The sequence below is a fragment of the Mustela erminea genome, chromosome 9 (assembly GCF_009829155.1).
Source record: "Mustela erminea isolate mMusErm1 chromosome 9, mMusErm1.Pri, whole genome shotgun sequence".
Taxonomy (NCBI): domain Eukaryota; kingdom Metazoa; phylum Chordata; class Mammalia; order Carnivora; family Mustelidae; genus Mustela; species Mustela erminea.
The window spans coordinates 22,105,051-22,120,895 of NC_045622.1; the positions used below are offsets into that span (position 1 = coordinate 22,105,051).

Sequence of the window (15,845 nt, forward strand, 5' to 3'; positions counted from 1 at the left end):
AATTTAGGAAATTGGATTTTAGCTCTGGATTTAAAAGGTGGGGGGCGGGGGAAGCTGCTTGTCCACGATACTGGCCAAGGATTAAAACCCCAATTCTAAAAGTTTGTTTCGGGGTCTGTCCATCTGAGGAACAGCTGTCTATTCTCATTGGGTCCATATCTCAGATGTTAGAGATCTGGCCACTTATGATTCTGAAAAAGAGTTCAGGAATTATCAAGACACTTGGCTCTAATGGTTTTGTGCAAGACGAGCCAGAACAGTAGACTTGCAGGGAGAGGGCAGAAAGGTAGTATCTGGATGAGATAAGTAAACTGGATGAGACCTAGAGCACCAGCCATCCAAGTCTCCTCTGTCATCAAAGCAAGGCCCCGCTTGACAAGCATCATATCTCTCCCCCTGTGTTCTGTCCTGGTGGCCAGTACAGCTTTATTCACATTGTAGTCAACTCGGTCCTTGTTATGCCTGACATAACCTGACCTTGCTCTTCTCAGGTGAGAGCATGTCACATTTACTCATTCCCTTGAGAGCTCTGAACCTAATCTTGAAATGGGTCCTCTAGTGGTTTGCAAATATCAGAGCGTTTCACAAAGGATCCATCCTGAAGCGCAGGCCCCATGACAGCAAAAACCCCATCCGTCCTCTTCCTGTAGCATCCCTCCCGCCCAGATCAGTGTGTGGCACAGAGAGATGATGAAGGATATTTTGTTAAATGAACGAACGAACAAAGTCTAATCATATGTAAGATATATTCAACCTTTCACCGCACGTCCACACCTACTGATGTGCTGTATTTGGCTGGTAGTCTGAGTGGGTAACAAAGGCAAAGTCATCCTTAGTCCATTTATAAAGGAGTTGAAGGCCGGCTACTGTGTACATAACTGAAGATCCCACGGCTGGTCACTGGGAAAACAGGTCACCTGATTCTCAACATGTGCGACTTTCTTCATGGAAGTCAGTGTTTCTGAAGGTTTGGCAAGACTTAGAACCACCTGGAAGATTTATGAGAACCCAGACTGCTGAACCCCACCCACTGTGTCAGTTCACAGGTCTTGAGGGAGGCACAAGAATCTGAATTTCTAGTAAGTTCCTAGGTGATGTCGATCCCATGGGTCTTGGGAGCATGCTAGAGAATGACTCATTAAGCTCATACCCTCTCAAGGGTAGGAAAAGGCCCATGAGAGAGACACACGGTTCTGAACCTTCTCTGGGACTATGACTAAGTTATGATGCTCAACTGATCAGTGTGAAAAGCCAGGCTATGCAATTTAATTGAGGAAGGCTTTTTTCCTCTTCGTGAAAAAGTAAGATAAACAAACTTAACTACCCTTGATCATGGGATGAGGGATGCCGACTTAGAATGAATGTTAGCTAAAATTTGACTGAATATGAACATAGGTCTTGAATAGACATTCTGGAGCCAGAAAGGACATTAGTGACCCCCTGGTCCAACCTTCTCAGTTTTACACCTGTAGAAGGAAGATGAAGGTTTAGACAGATGACCTGACGTCCCAGGTTCTCTTTAAGCCTGATGCTTCCACCAAAGGCCATGATGGAAGGCAGGTGGGGCTTCTCCAGCAGCTGTTCCCCTGGAGACAATGGATCACCACACAGATGTAAGTTTTGTGGGGATGAAGAATGATGAACTGGAAAAATCTAGCTCCCATTATGAGGTTTTTGGTGGCTGCCATGATTTCTGGTTCCAGTTCTTCTGTGCCGTCTCCTAGTTTCCTAAGCTTAGGGATGGACTTCAGAGTCAGGGTGAAGTTTCTGGAGAATGAGATGATACAGGGAGTGAGGTGTCTCTTCCTCCGTCCAACCGGGCTGTGCTTCTGGTCACCGCTAAACCCTCAATCTCATTTGGTGAGTGATCATGCGGGTCACGGGGATAGGGCAGACTGTGGATTTTGTGATATGTCCCCTCAAGCGAGGCTTCCAGAAGACTCCATGCTGATCTCTGGCACGTTTACTGCCGCCTGGGAAACTGGTTTTGTGCATTCTCAGAAATATGAGGTTAGCATACAGTGATATACGTGCCTCTCGGAGGAGACACAGAGACCCACGGTACAGTAGTTGAAGGACACACAACTTGAGTGAGATGGACGGCACAGAAGCAAAAGGAATGTTTGTCATTCATTTGCTCATAACGCCGCTCCCTTTCTTGTGTGTGCCCAGCTGAGCCTCAGAAGCATCACCGGATGCTGGGGACATTCAGTGAATTGCAAGCAAGCAAATAAACATGATTTAATAGTAGAAGAGAAGAATTTGCCACACCACAAAACTTCCCCCTTCATTTATTTTGACAATTTGGTGTCTAATATTTATGACAGTGCTTAGACTGTCCAAGTCGTTTTAGTGTAAGGAGTGAAGTCTTTGTAAACTGAGTTGCTTATTCTCTGACAAGATGATGAACTAGCTTATGGGTTGGAGGGCAAGCACCAGATTTTAGCTACTAGTTAAATGACTCTGTTTCTGCATGCATACCCTTCACCAGCATCATCAGTAACTCATGACATAAGGTACATTTACACAGAGAACTAAGATCATCCATTCCCCGCCACCTAGAAGTTTATAATCTAAGATTGGGATTGCAAGCACCTAGAAAGGGTACTTTATTCCTCATTCCTGTGCCCGTGGCAGACATTACTAATCAAGGCTAGAGTTCCTTATCAGCATCCTTTCCTACATTAATGTCAGGCAGCCACGACCAATTGATTGTAGCAAGCCTGTGCCAGGCCTTCCTGGTCTAGTTTCATTAGAGAGAGTGGGAATTAGAAGCGTAAGACGTTCCTACAACACTAGCCAGGGGAAAGAGTATACAGCTACAGACCAAAGGAAATAGAATTTTATAGCGTGCCCTAAGGTTTTCACACCTTCCCAACAGTAAATAAACATGGTGTAACTTGTAGAATCGAGGCATAGGAGCTCTGCGAGTTTCAATACATCTGATGCCTCAGTGTGGATGGTCCAGCGTAGTGGGTGGGACAGAACACTGTGGGGGGCGGGAGGGGGCGTTGTGGCCGTCATAAGTACCTTTGCTCCTGGGAAAGGAGAATTCCGGGCCCTTTGGTTAAACACTGATCACAGCCACGTATTCCCCTCACTTTCTGTAGTTCTGGTCGAGTAATTAAAATCACTTCTGTTAAACTACTATGGTTGGCTCAATAAGCCAAGGGCAAGTTTATGGATCTGGAGGCTGGAAGCTGCTTTAAACCTTGGCAGCTCCGGCCGTGGTGTGGAATAACAATTAGAATAATTGATACCCAGGTCCTTGATGTCGAGCCACCCCCCCCCCCCCCGCAAGGCCTCAACACAGCGGCAGGCCCGCTTCTCTGGCTTGAGTAGATAACAGAGCCGAGAGTGGGTGATTTGGTTGTTCAACCTATGGCGCCGAGGACAGGCCTCGGTTCAGCCAAGCCCGTTGCGCAGAAGCTCTTTGAACTCACACAGTCAGCTGCGGTCTGGAAGAGAAATGCTTTGCCCAATATGAGCTAAACAGGAGTACATGACTTTCGGATCAGATGCCGGGGAGTTGAAGAGTTCCATAGAGGGCAGGCAGGAGTGGTAACGCAGGGCATGTGTTGGGCTGGCTTAGCGGCAATGGGTTGGTAGCCAGACTCTTAAGTTCTCCTTCTTTCTGCCTTAACCAGTGATGGCATTACTACCCTCCCTGACTGCCATTTATTGAGCAATTACTACATGCCTGACATGATGCTAAGGGTGGTTATAAATCTCTTCTTTAATTTCATGATGATTATATCATTTAGCCTTTGTATCAATCCCACAAAGTACTCTTTCTCCCTGTTGTCTAGAGGGAAGCTCTGAAACACTGACTCCCTTTCCTAAGGTCAAACTGATGATAGATGGCTAGGTTAGGAATAGGACCCCCAAATTCCTGCTCTGAACAACCACATTTTATTGCCTTCACACAATCTGATATGATCTCCCACCCCAGACTCAATCCATAAGATGTCTTTTTTTATCTCCATAACATGGATGTCAGGATCCTGAGAGACCTACTGACTGGACAAAGATAAATGCACAGCATTAAAATCATGCTATGGAATCACTGCACTGTCAAACAAAAGGTGCAGTTAAATCTCCATAAATGCAGAGAGACTCACTTCACTGTGGAATTTCATCCATTTGCTCTCTGGATTTGGGATTCCCATGAAAGAAGTCAACAAGTGAGGAGATACTATTGGCATTCTTTTTTTTTTTTTTTTTCCTTCTTGTGGGCAGGGCCATGACCCTTTTTTTCTGGAAGGATAAATGGAGACATCTTACTTCATGTTCACAGCTTCCTAATTTCCTAATCTCACTTGGCTATTTCCCAAAATAAGTTGTTTCTTTTTTAAGATTTATTTATTTATTTTTAGAGAGTGCGAGAAAGAGCGCAGGGGGAGGGGCAGAGGGAGTCTGACACAGGGTCTGATCCCAGGACCCTGAGATCATGACCTGAGCCGAAGTCAAGATTTGGACACCTAACCAGCTAAACCGACTGAGCCACCCAGGTGCCCCTCCCAGAATAAGTTTTAAGACAGATGTGTTCTTGGTCACCACTCTGTGGCCTCTACTTTCTCCCTAACCTATAAAGCTCTGCACATTCACTTTCTTCCTTATCCAGCTCAGATCCTGTTGTCCATTACTTCAACCACTGCACTGACCACTCGTCCTTACATCTTACCTTCCTAGAAAACCCCAACCCCAGATCCCTTGATGATCTTCTCTGTGCCTAATTCTGGGAAGTTGAGAAGAGCTGGATGTAATGACGCCAATGCTCAGATTGGCCCCACTTTAATGGATGATCTACAAACCTCTACTGCACCCCTCAACCACAACACCATCTCCAACACCTCTGAGCTTCTATGATCAGATCTGCCATTCCCCACAAAGGCTCATACAAACCTTCTCCACTCTTCTCAAACTTTGGCTCATTCAAACCTTCTCCACTCTTCTCAAACTCTACTTTCCGGGGAAAGCAGATGTCAACAGGTAAGTGTTTTCTCAATGTCTTGTATCCAAACCCATCATCTTGATATTACCCATCCCAATCCTTCCCACCTTCCCTCCTGTTACATGAGAAATGTGTACCACTGTCCAGATAAGGCTAATCCCTCCATCCCTGCTGTGGATTCTCTTTCCCTCAACTCAAGTTCAAGGGAACTTGTCCTGTCAATTTTACCCCCTCTCCTTCTTCTCCATAGGATTAACATACATGAAATCTCTCCCATCTTCAAAACAGGGCAGCAGCAACAACTCCCCCTTCACTCTGGATTCCTGCAGCCACTTCCCATTGGCTCCTCTTTAGTTACTGCAGGATGTCTTGAAAGGGTTGTATACCTTTAAGGGACCGATTTCTCACTGCCACTCCTTCCTCAGCCCACAGTGTTCCAGTGTCCATGTCTACTCTGCCTCCTATATGTCTTTCTCTGTGGTTTAATGACCTCATTGCCCTGAATTCCAACGGCCACTGGTTGTCTCAATATCACTAGGGTCATTTCTCTCTCACTGAAACATTCTTGCCTGGGTTTCTAGGACAGCATCCTTTCCTGGCTTTCTTCTTACTTTTGTGGACATCTCTTCCCCATCTGCCTTGTGAACCCCCCCTTTTTTTTAACCCCATCCTTAAATGTTGGCATCCACTAAGAATTCTGCCAAGGCTCTTTCCATAATCCCAGAGAAGGTTCCTCTCTTGAGCTTCAGCCCCACAAGCCCAAATTTTTTCCCGGACATCTCTAACTAGAGGTCCCATCAGCAACTCCACCTCAACGTGTCCAAAATGAAACTCAGAGCTTTGCCCCCCCCAAACGCTCTCTTCCTCACATGATCTCAATCACCATGAGGGGCTATTCTGTTCACCCAGTGGTCAATGTCTTCTTCTTTTTCCTATGACCCATCACTGCTTTCTTTTATCATACTCATAAATATTGCTGTCTATTCCCAGCATCTATCATAGTGCCTTATAGACAGTCAGTAATCATTAAGTAGTTTTGTGGCTGGCGGGTTATTCATCTTCTGACTCTACCCTCTGCTCCTTCTCCACTTTCTAGCTCAGATCACCATATCTCTCACCTGGAAGAATCCATCCAACTGATTTCCTGCTTTAGCTTCCTCTTCTGGCTCAACCATTCTTCTCAAGGTAGAGAAGGACCTTTCAAATCACAAATTAAATCTTCTAACTCTCTTGCTTACATCCTTCAGGCAGCTTTCTCCCAGCACCCGACGTAGGACCCGATGCTTATCATGTGCTGCAAAAATATTTGTTCAGTGAAAAAAAATGATTGGGATCTAAAAGAAGAGGATTTTGAGAAACACAAGAAGCCCAGTGCCTATTAATGTTATGTCATTATTGTATTTGTTCATTTGCCATAAGGCAGAAATTTGGCTTCACACACCCCACTCACTGACTACTCTTCAGCTTCTGTTTGCTCTCTCCCAGAAACTGGCCCAGAGCAACATTTATTAAAAGGCAGGGTCATCTGGGGATTTGGAAGAAGGGTTAAAGAAAAAGAGAAGCTCTGCTTCATTAAAATCCTCATCTCTCCAAGCAAAGTGCCTGTCCTTATGCTTCCCCTCACTCCTGCTGTGGCTTGACTCTGGGCACTAACTGGACACCGGCTATGGACTCGTCCCTTTCCCACAGACACGCTCACCTCATTTCTCTGCCCCTCCTAGTGTGCTTCTCTGGATATTGGGAATGCAAGTTCTTATTAGTATGTTTCACTTCCCAAACACAAGGACATTCACTGTGGCTGTGGCTGTGTGTGTGTGTGTGTGTGTGTGTGTGTGTGTGTTTATGGTGGTACAGGAGACAGCAAAAGAAATAAAAGGAAATCCCTAGGGGGTGTGCTTTAGGGAAAAGAAAAAGGGGTGCACACAGTCTTGAAAGAGGTTGTTCTAGAAAGAGCTGTGCATTTTTCCAAGCTCCTTCCTTCCACAAGGAAAAGGGTGAGGGTTTATAGGATCATGGCAGCCCTTGCAAAGGTACCACTGCCATCTCCCCCCACCCCCCCCCCATTACAATCCACTGATAACTGGAAGGTTCTCCTGCCCTTTCCCCCGGCTGTCAGTGCTGTGGGATCTACTGCGCATGTGCACACATCCCGACAGGTGAATGGAGGCCACACACTCATGACGAGTCTGCCAAGCAGCAGCAAGCATCTGTTTTTCTCCAGCGTGTAAGTCAATGATGACAGCCTACGAGGGAAAAAATGGATGGAGTGGAGAGCAGAAAAATTCAGTGGCTGCCCCATGACACAGGCACAGAGTCACAGAGGCCACCTGAGGCATCACAGGGATTTATGGATTAAATGGAAGAGGCCATTGGGCTGGAATGAGCTCAGCACGAGGGCTGAGCTGGAGAGCAGATGTCAGTGCCTGGGAGTTTGCCCAGTCTGCCCTCTCCCCCCTGGCATTAAGTCTTCCTGCTGTCAGTGACCGCCAGTCCCCCAGCTTCATTCTCCACACAGCTCAGAATAGCCAACATCCCAGAGCCACCACCAGGGACTCGGCTAAGGTAAGAGCATTAAAATCATCTCAGCTCCATCTTCTTTCCCTCCCATCTCTGCCACTGCTCCCTGGCCAAGGCCCCATGAGTGCACGCACCTGTCTTCTCTTTCCCCCTTCTGCCATTGTTTCTCCAGCCCTTCCTCTCCTCACTGTATCTACAGCCATCAGATGACAGGGCTCTCTGCCAGCTGGAGGCTTACAGAAACCAGGCACACCTGGAGCTGGGGCATCCATTTTCAGAAGCGTAACCTGTCCTCAGTCGGGCAGTCGTAGTGCTGAGAGGCTCTGGCTCTCTTCCCCTGGCATCCAGCCCTGCACGACCCTCCCCTTCCCTCACATCCCCTGGCCTTGGACTCCTCAACCACACATCACCTCAGGCCCCCGCCCACCTCTCCAGGAGCCAAGAAGATCCTGGTTCACAGACAAAGGGCAGGTGCTTGGCGCAGCTGGCTTTGAAATCTGGACCACCACCTGCTCGCTGTGCCCCTTCAGCCAAGCAATTTAGTTTCCTCTTCTGGAAGATGGAGAGAAGAATGCCGAGCTCGAGGCTTTCGAGAATAAACGTTTACATGAAGCATTCCTAGCACACGCTCAGTATCATCAGCGAGCCTCCTAGGTTAATCTGAGGTTTTTTTCCGTCATAAGTGATCGTGCAGCTCCCCATGGAGTCACGACAGAGTCCTGAGGGCTCCCCTTCCAGGTCTGCCCCGGACAGCACCGTGGCTCTGAGGGGCAGTTGTTGGAAGACCCCTTTCCCCTGGCCCCCTGAGTAGCGTGTAGTGTCAGGGACAGCTCCCTGCTGAATTCCTATCTTTACGAGCCCTCTGTGCCCCCACAGAAGGCCCTGGACCAACGGCATCACGGCCCCAGTGCCCTGCTGCCCGACTCATGCCCGGGAGCATGCTGGAAGGCACCTGGCACCGACCCGAGAGGAACTGCGACGTGTCCGGGGAGGACGTCTTTCCCCACTCTGGTTGGGATGCTGTGCACAGCCGAGCAGCGTGGAAACCTCTAAGGTTTGGGTAGCTTCTGAATACTAATGAGGGCGGGGGTGGGGGGGGTGGATGAAAGGGAAAGGAGAAAGATGTCTCGGTCGGAAGTTTTTCTGATCGCTATGGATTTTCCCCCATTTTAGTGGATTGGAGAGAAGGTGTAGGAAAAAAGAAGGGAAAAGAAATCAAAAGCAGATTATTACCCTGAGCCGTGACAGCAGCTCTCGGGCGGCCCTATCTGCATGTTAAAGGCTGAGGAAAGATGCAGGCAAAATATTGACAACGGAGCCGAGATTATAGGTTACTTGGATCTTGAAAGATAGAATCAATTAAAGTGGAGCTTTCCACTCACAAGGTAGATTAGCTTCTGGAAAAAAAAAAAAAAAAAAAAAAAAAAAAAGCTGTTCCCCTACGCCCTGTGTCTAGAATGTGCCAGACAGAGGAGATGGGGTTGTACAAATTACTGCCAGGAACAGCACACATGCGTGTACACATGCGCGCGTACACTCTCTCTCTCTCTCTCTCTCTCTCTCTCTCTCTCTCTCACACACACACACACACACACACACACTGCATACCTGACCACCATGTGGTTTCTCAATAAATACTGGCGGAATTTCTGACTGTGTGTGTACACACAGATATACTGACGGGTACTACTACCCAAGGGCACACACTATTCTCTATCTTTTCCTACTCAGCAATGCTAGGCGTGAGATCTGTTGGACTTCTGTGAGATTCCACCAGGCTTACGTTTTTCTTTCTGCCTTTGTCGTTAAAATAATGCATTATTTTAATAAATGAAAAATGAAAGTTCTCCTTTGACCACTCTCCCTTTGGACTGCTTTACAGAAAACTGTCAACAAGCCTTTTACTACATTTAATTAATAACAGAGTAGAAAAGAAACCAGAATTTCAAGGGCTTTTCCCTCACTGCTCCCAAACCTGCCAGCCCCTTGAACCTGCAGCAAGAGTCATAGAAGAGTCAGGGACGGGACTGGTTTTGTCACTCATCTGGAGCGCTCCTGTGTTCTCAAAATCTCCGAGTATCCATTCTTAGAACCTGTGACCTCAGAGAGAGCCTGTCTTCCAGAGGAGGCCACCTGAGCCATATTTCCCGACCTTCTGTCTCTCATTTCATTTAGGTCTTGCCACCTTTGGGATCCACAGTCTTAAGTAGGTTATGATGAAATCTCACGGCTTTCCCATTACGAGCGGAGAATTGAGCTGAGAAAAAGAGTAAGACGTGAATCAAGCATAACAAGGGCAAAGTGTTCCCATTTGGGGTGAAGTTTCAGAGGCGGCACTTCTGAAGGGGGTTGCGACCTAACGCGGGAGCCAGAAACGTGCCCACACACAATGTGCTGTGGGAAGTGCTTCAGCCTGGTATTTTGCAGGAGTCCAGAGAAGGGGGGCTCAGTCTTCATGGGAGCTTCATGGGCTTTCGAGGATAAGTCGGAGCTCGCGAGGCAGAGAGGAGATGGGATGGATTCCATCAGAGGGAAGATGCAGAGCAAGGACTCAGACATACGCACGCGCACAGGGCATTTAGGAAGAGCAGGTGTGTGACTGGACGGTGGAGTGGGGAAGAGTGGCTGGAAATGAGAGAGGGGAAGTTGATGGCTGGAGGCCAGATTTCCCTGGGCCTGGAAACGCTTCCTACTTCATCTTTAGCTGTTGCAGGCCCACAGGCAGGGAATGCTCCCACTCAGGTGCGGGTTCCGCAAGAACTCTGAAATCAGTGCAGAGAGTGGCTCAGAAAGGGGAGGCCCCCCCAGACTGGCCCTGTGTCTGGGAGAGCGGCTCCAAATGGACTGGAGAGGGCAGGGACTGGAGCTCAGGCCTGATGGGGGCAGCAGGAGGACAGGGACGGTTGCGGGCTACTTCAGAAGCATTATCCACGCACAGAGAGTGGGGTGGCGTCACAGCTAAGGCCACTGAGGAGAGGCAGAAGCTGAGTTTAGTTTTAAAACAAATGGTTTCGTAGTGTTGATGACCTACATGGCTGGTGGTACCTCACTGGTTCCTCTGAGCTTATGTTAGAAGTTAAGGCCAATGGGTGGCTCAGTCGGTTAAGCGTCTGCCTTCGGCTCACCTCATGATCCCAGGATCCTAGGATCGAGTCCCGCATTGGGCTCTTTGATCGGCAGGGAACCTGCTTCTCCTTCTCCCTCTGTCTGCTGCTCTCTCCTTGCTTGTGCTCTATTCTCTCTCTCTCTCTCTGTCAAATAAATAAGATCTTAAAAAAAAAATTAAGGCCAAACTACAGGCTCAAGAGTCATAAGAAAAGCTCTTGACTGGCAAAAAGAAAGGATGAATGAATAAAGGAAGGGAGGAATGAAGTCAGGAGCAAACAGAGAAGGGGGCGGGTGGTAGGTGTTGAGTCCACATGTGCTTTTAAGAACCCAGGCAGGGAACAGAAGTCAGAGTGGGGAGGAAGCAAGGGTGGTGAGGGAGAGGAGAAAAGGGGCACGGGAGAAAGTTCTCTTACAGGCAGAGGAGAAGAGTGTTTCAAGTAGGACAGAGTGTTCAGGCCCCAGGAAGAGGTCAGAAGAGACGATGCCACCACAGCCTAGCGCTGAGTCCTAGATTCTCCCCACAGGTCTAAAATGCACCTGAGGACCCGAATGCCACCCAGATGGGGAGTGAGGGGGAGAGCTGTGGGCATGCATGTGACAAGGATGTGTTTAGGAAAAGGCACACAGGGTCAGGGTGAGAGCAAGACCTTTTGTGCCTAAAATGCAGGAGGTCAAATCCACACACACCACCATCGGGAACGAGGCATTTCTGACTTGCCTCCAAAACAGCAAAACAGCAAAGCCAAACCGATCGGACAGAAAACAGTCACGTAAAACAACAACAACAGGAAGTCCAATAACACAGGACAAAACAACATAACGCCACCTCTTGGAGCAGGAACAGCACACGACCCAGTTTTGCAGCCCAGAGACCCAGAGCTCCATCCAGGAAGGAAGCTGCCAGAGTGAGTCAACCAGCCCCAGAAACCAAAAACCCTCGCTCACCCGGCGTCCCCGTGGGCACGAAAGTTCCTGGAGAATCTATTCACGGCTTCCAATTTCCCTTCGTCAGACTGCACATTTGCCTATGAGTGATTTCACACTCAACATAACCCAGCCCAAAAAAACGCACCCCCTGTGCTTTCTTTCTGGCACTGAACTTCAGCTCGGCTTTAAGTAACACCTCGCGGCAGAGCACAAAGAAGTGAAATGAGAACTCGTAATTGCATCAGAAGGCCGTGGGAGAGCCACCCACCTCCCACACCGACTCCAAACCACGCTCGAGGAAGGAGGAAGAAGGGGGGTGTAATTTCTTCATTTCTTACATTTTATGGAACACTTCACTTTGCTTTCAGCGTAATTATTGTTGTACTTTTTGCTGCTTCCCATTTGCTGTGTTTGAAAAAAAATAAAACCCTTCACTCCCCCCTGCACACTTTTCTTAATGCATTAAAATTAATAACTCGTAACACTGACCTAATTTGCTTTGAGTACTGTAACTCAGGGATTTTTTTTTTTTTTAAATTCTCCCAGATCCACAAAACCCTTGACATGTTACTGTGGTAACAGGAGCAACCTGGTAAGTTCATGAATGAACCCCATTGTGCTCTCCAAAACCTTCTTTTCCTCTAGTCTTTGTACTCTGGATTCCACCCTTGCCCGTTGAGCCCTGAGTCTGGTGCATTGGAATCAGGCCACTCCTGACTGTTTCCAAGTCCATGCCGGGTGCCCATGACCTTCCCGTTCTCCTCCAGAGTTTGGGGCAAGCCTCTCCTTACCTTCCTGAGCTCTCTAGGACCCCGCGGCAGAGGTTTCCCCTTCCTCCCTCAAAGTTTCTCTAAGCAGAAAACCTGTTTCTGTTACACAGCCGGTTGCTTGGTTGAAGCCTTCTATTCTTCCCTGCCATGACTGTATGGAACCCTCGCCAAGGATCCCACTGAGGACAAGGGATGGGTCCCTGGATTCTCTTCATTCCCAGGTCACCACTCAGTCCAGGCCAGTCTCCTCCTTCATACCAGGCTCCTGTCTTCCCTCCTCCCCCGCCACCCATGGACACCTAATGCAGTTAGAGGGTCTTATGACACTGCTCTCTGCTCATGTAATCACTCCCTGGTAACAAACCCATATGGCCCTCCATACTCTCAGGACTGCGTCCTAAATTCTTCACATGGCCTCTTACCAAGCTCTTCGTGGGCTACAGACTGACCACCAACCTCCTGACCGGTCACTCTCTACTCCATGCTCTTTTCCAGCCACACTCACGCAGCTTGAAATTGCCAGGGTTGCCAGTCATTTTTCTCCAGGCTTCTGTATACACAGAAACTGTTTATACAGTTTCCCCGTCCATCTCCCACTCCCACACATGACAAGGGTTAATGTCACCCTTCAGAAAGCTTCGGGGGAACTGAATGCCCTCCCTTTGAACTCCCACAACCCTCTGTGACTATCCTGACACAGAACTTAAGCAGATCCTTGCTGTTTGTCTATTTACATCCATTGTCTGCCTCCCCATCTCGTCAATAGGCTTCTTGGGAGAAAGGCCTCTGTCCTGGGTGCTGCTCTATGCCTGGCCCCTACCTACTGGGGTGACTGGCACACAGTGTGTTCTGAAATCAAGCCTGAGTGAATGAATGGACAGAATGGAATCTCTTAGCCACCTTTCCTCCCTCCCTCTCTCTCTCACTCCCTCCGTCCTTGCTCCTTCCCTTGTCAATCACTCTGCAGCATTCCCCATGCTCATGTGAACAAGAAGGGAATTCCAAAGAAGAACCTCCTGCATGGCATTTTTGGGATCCAGGCTGGGGACAACCTTCTAAAACGTTTCTTTAAGGGGGCGCCTGGGTGGCTCAGTGGGTTAAAGCCTCTGCTTTCGGCTCAGGTCATGATCCCAGGGTCCTGGGATCGAGCCCCGCATTGGGCTCTCTGCTCAGCAGGGAGCCTGCTTTCCTTCCTCTATCTCTGCCTGCAACTCTGCTTACCTGTGATCTCTGTCTGTCAAATAAATTTAAAAAAAACAAAAACAAAAACAAAAAAAAGTTTCTTTAGAAAACTCCCCTGAAAAGACACCCTAGGACCCTAGAATGGCTATCCTGGAGAATGAACCTGCTTTGTGTCCAAATCCGTCTTCCAGCAGCAAGGCTAAGGGTGACGATCATGAGTAGTACCAGTTGTGTCAATAACTTGAGTGTGGAATGGAAACAGCCATGTACGTGTATTCATTCTTCCTCCTGACATCTTAGAAAAGACTGTCCCTGGTTTCCAGATGGGAGCAATGAAGGAGGAAAGGCGGAGTGAGCCCCTCACAGCAAGGGGGAAAGACCATGAGGAAAGATGCACAGGGGTGAGGCGTGCCACCCCCTGGAGAGAGCCGGGAAAGCAAGTTTGCTCTCACCTGCATGGGTGTGGACATGGCACACTTGTCCCAAGGAGAGAAGAAGGATTTTATCCACAGCTAGCTGGAGAAGGAAATCCATCATCACCCTCAGCAGACAGCAAGAAAAGAAGAAAAGGAATAAGAATGTGTCAAGGAGGCTGGGTATTGATTTTAAAATCCGGGCTGACAAGAAAATGATTGGAGTCCATTTCCATTTTGCGGCTGAAGCGTGGTGCTTTCTTTGCCTCTGTCTGACCTCTCAGAGCAGAGTTCATCAAGAATCTCCCTGGCTGACACTCTAATTCTGATTTTCAAATAGCCTCGCCCTGGTTTGTCTAGAGTAAGCAAGGACATGAGTGGGAGCGGTGTCCTGGGTCTCATCTGGGAAGCAGTCAAGCGGGCCTGTTTGGGGGGCCCTATTTCAAGGCTGATTTAGAATAATACATTTTAAAAGCCCTGCTTAGCCTCACACAGATATGGCCGTGACCGTCACCACTCATATCCTGATGGAGGTTTCCGGCCCACACTGAAGGGCGAGGCTCAATGCATACGACCCAACAAGCGGCAGGTCTTGCCTTGGGCAGTCCCAGCTCTGGCCTGCTCCCCGCAGGTTCTCCCTGCCAGGAACTGTGCATCTGCTGCGAGTCTCTTCTCTTTGCATGACCAGAATTCTAAGTAAGGGCAACAGGCCTATGTATTTAATTTACTTGTAAGTGAACAGCTTCTGTGTGTTAGAAAAAAATTAACTCAACCTATGAATTTGTAATTGCCTGAGATTTCACCTCCTGGTCATGCTTCTCTTCCTATGGAGTTATTAAAACCCACACAATATGGTCTAATAATTTATTAATAGTCAACATAAATAGATAACAGCTCACATAGCAGTAATAGCCATTGCATTTTAAATAATGAGGCATTATTTAAAAGGAACTTCGCTGGAGAGGAGGAAGCATGGCTGTTCAAGGTTGGAATTACTGTTGTGGTGGCAGATAGACTCAAGGCCTTCTCCACAGTTCGTTGGCCAGTTCTGTGTCACTATTTCTCCATCTCCATTCGGAAGAGTTGAGGTGCCAGCCAGTCCTTGCTTAGCAGAAAAAGACATCCAGATTAATGGGAGAGGAACCAACCATTTCTTCATGGAACAAGTGGAAAAAAAAATATTGGAGTTGTTCCATTTCACTAGGAGGGCCTCAAAAATAATATGTCTCCTGTTTCTCCATCGAAGTCCCTACCATCAAACCCAGGCATGGCTTTTGAATGGTGGTTCCTTCATGCTAGCACCTTGGGAAATGAATAGGGAGCCTAAAGTCACTAAAGCCTAAGGAGAAACTTCCCATCCCTTCTGCCACCGACCTCCAATTTGCAGGCCCTGCCTCCCACCCCAGTCCTCATCTGGTCTCCCCTGGAAACCTCTTCTGCACTCTTTGTGAATGTTTTATGACATTCCAATCAAATAACAGACACTTGGCAACCAAGAAGAAGGAAGGAAAACCGTTTGCATTTGTAGCAGATCCTAGAGGTGAGAAATCCTAAGCAATCTACAAAAAAATTGGTAGGATAAATGATTTCAATGAGCTCACAGGATATAAGATCAAGATACAGATATTAATTTTCTTTTTAAATGCTGGCAATAATCCAAACACAAAAATTAAGACATTCAACATCTTCAACAGCATCAAAAACAGGAAAGCACTGAGGAATGACATCTAACAAAAGAATGAAAAATTCATACACTGCCAATTAAAAAAATCACTGAGAGAAATTAAAGAAGTTCTTGGTAAGTGGAGACTTTTCATGTTTGTAGATAGGATGACTCAATAATATTAAATGGCAATTGTTCCCAAATCATGATATCATTAGAAATATATTCCTACCAAAATCTCAACAGAGTTTTGTTTTTTTTTTTTTTTCAGAAATGTGGCATCCCAATCCCAAGATTTACATAGAAATGCA

The 15,845-nt window shown here is 47.6% G+C and overlaps 1 protein-coding gene and 1 long non-coding RNA gene across 6 annotated transcripts in view; both read right to left on the reverse strand.

Annotated features, from left to right (window-relative positions):
• KIRREL3 (kirre like nephrin family adhesion molecule 3) overlaps window positions 1-15,845 on the reverse strand; it is a 545,218-nt gene that overhangs the window by 463,451 nt on the left and 65,922 nt on the right. The gene's annotated exons all lie outside the window — the stretch shown is intronic.
• On the reverse strand, window positions 4,525-13,388 carry LOC116599454. The gene is made up of 3 exons (XR_004289383.1): window positions 11,525-13,388; window positions 4,942-6,248; window positions 4,525-4,905 (listed from the first exon to the last, which is right to left on the reverse strand). It is a non-coding gene; the product is annotated as an uncharacterized LOC116599454 (long non-coding RNA).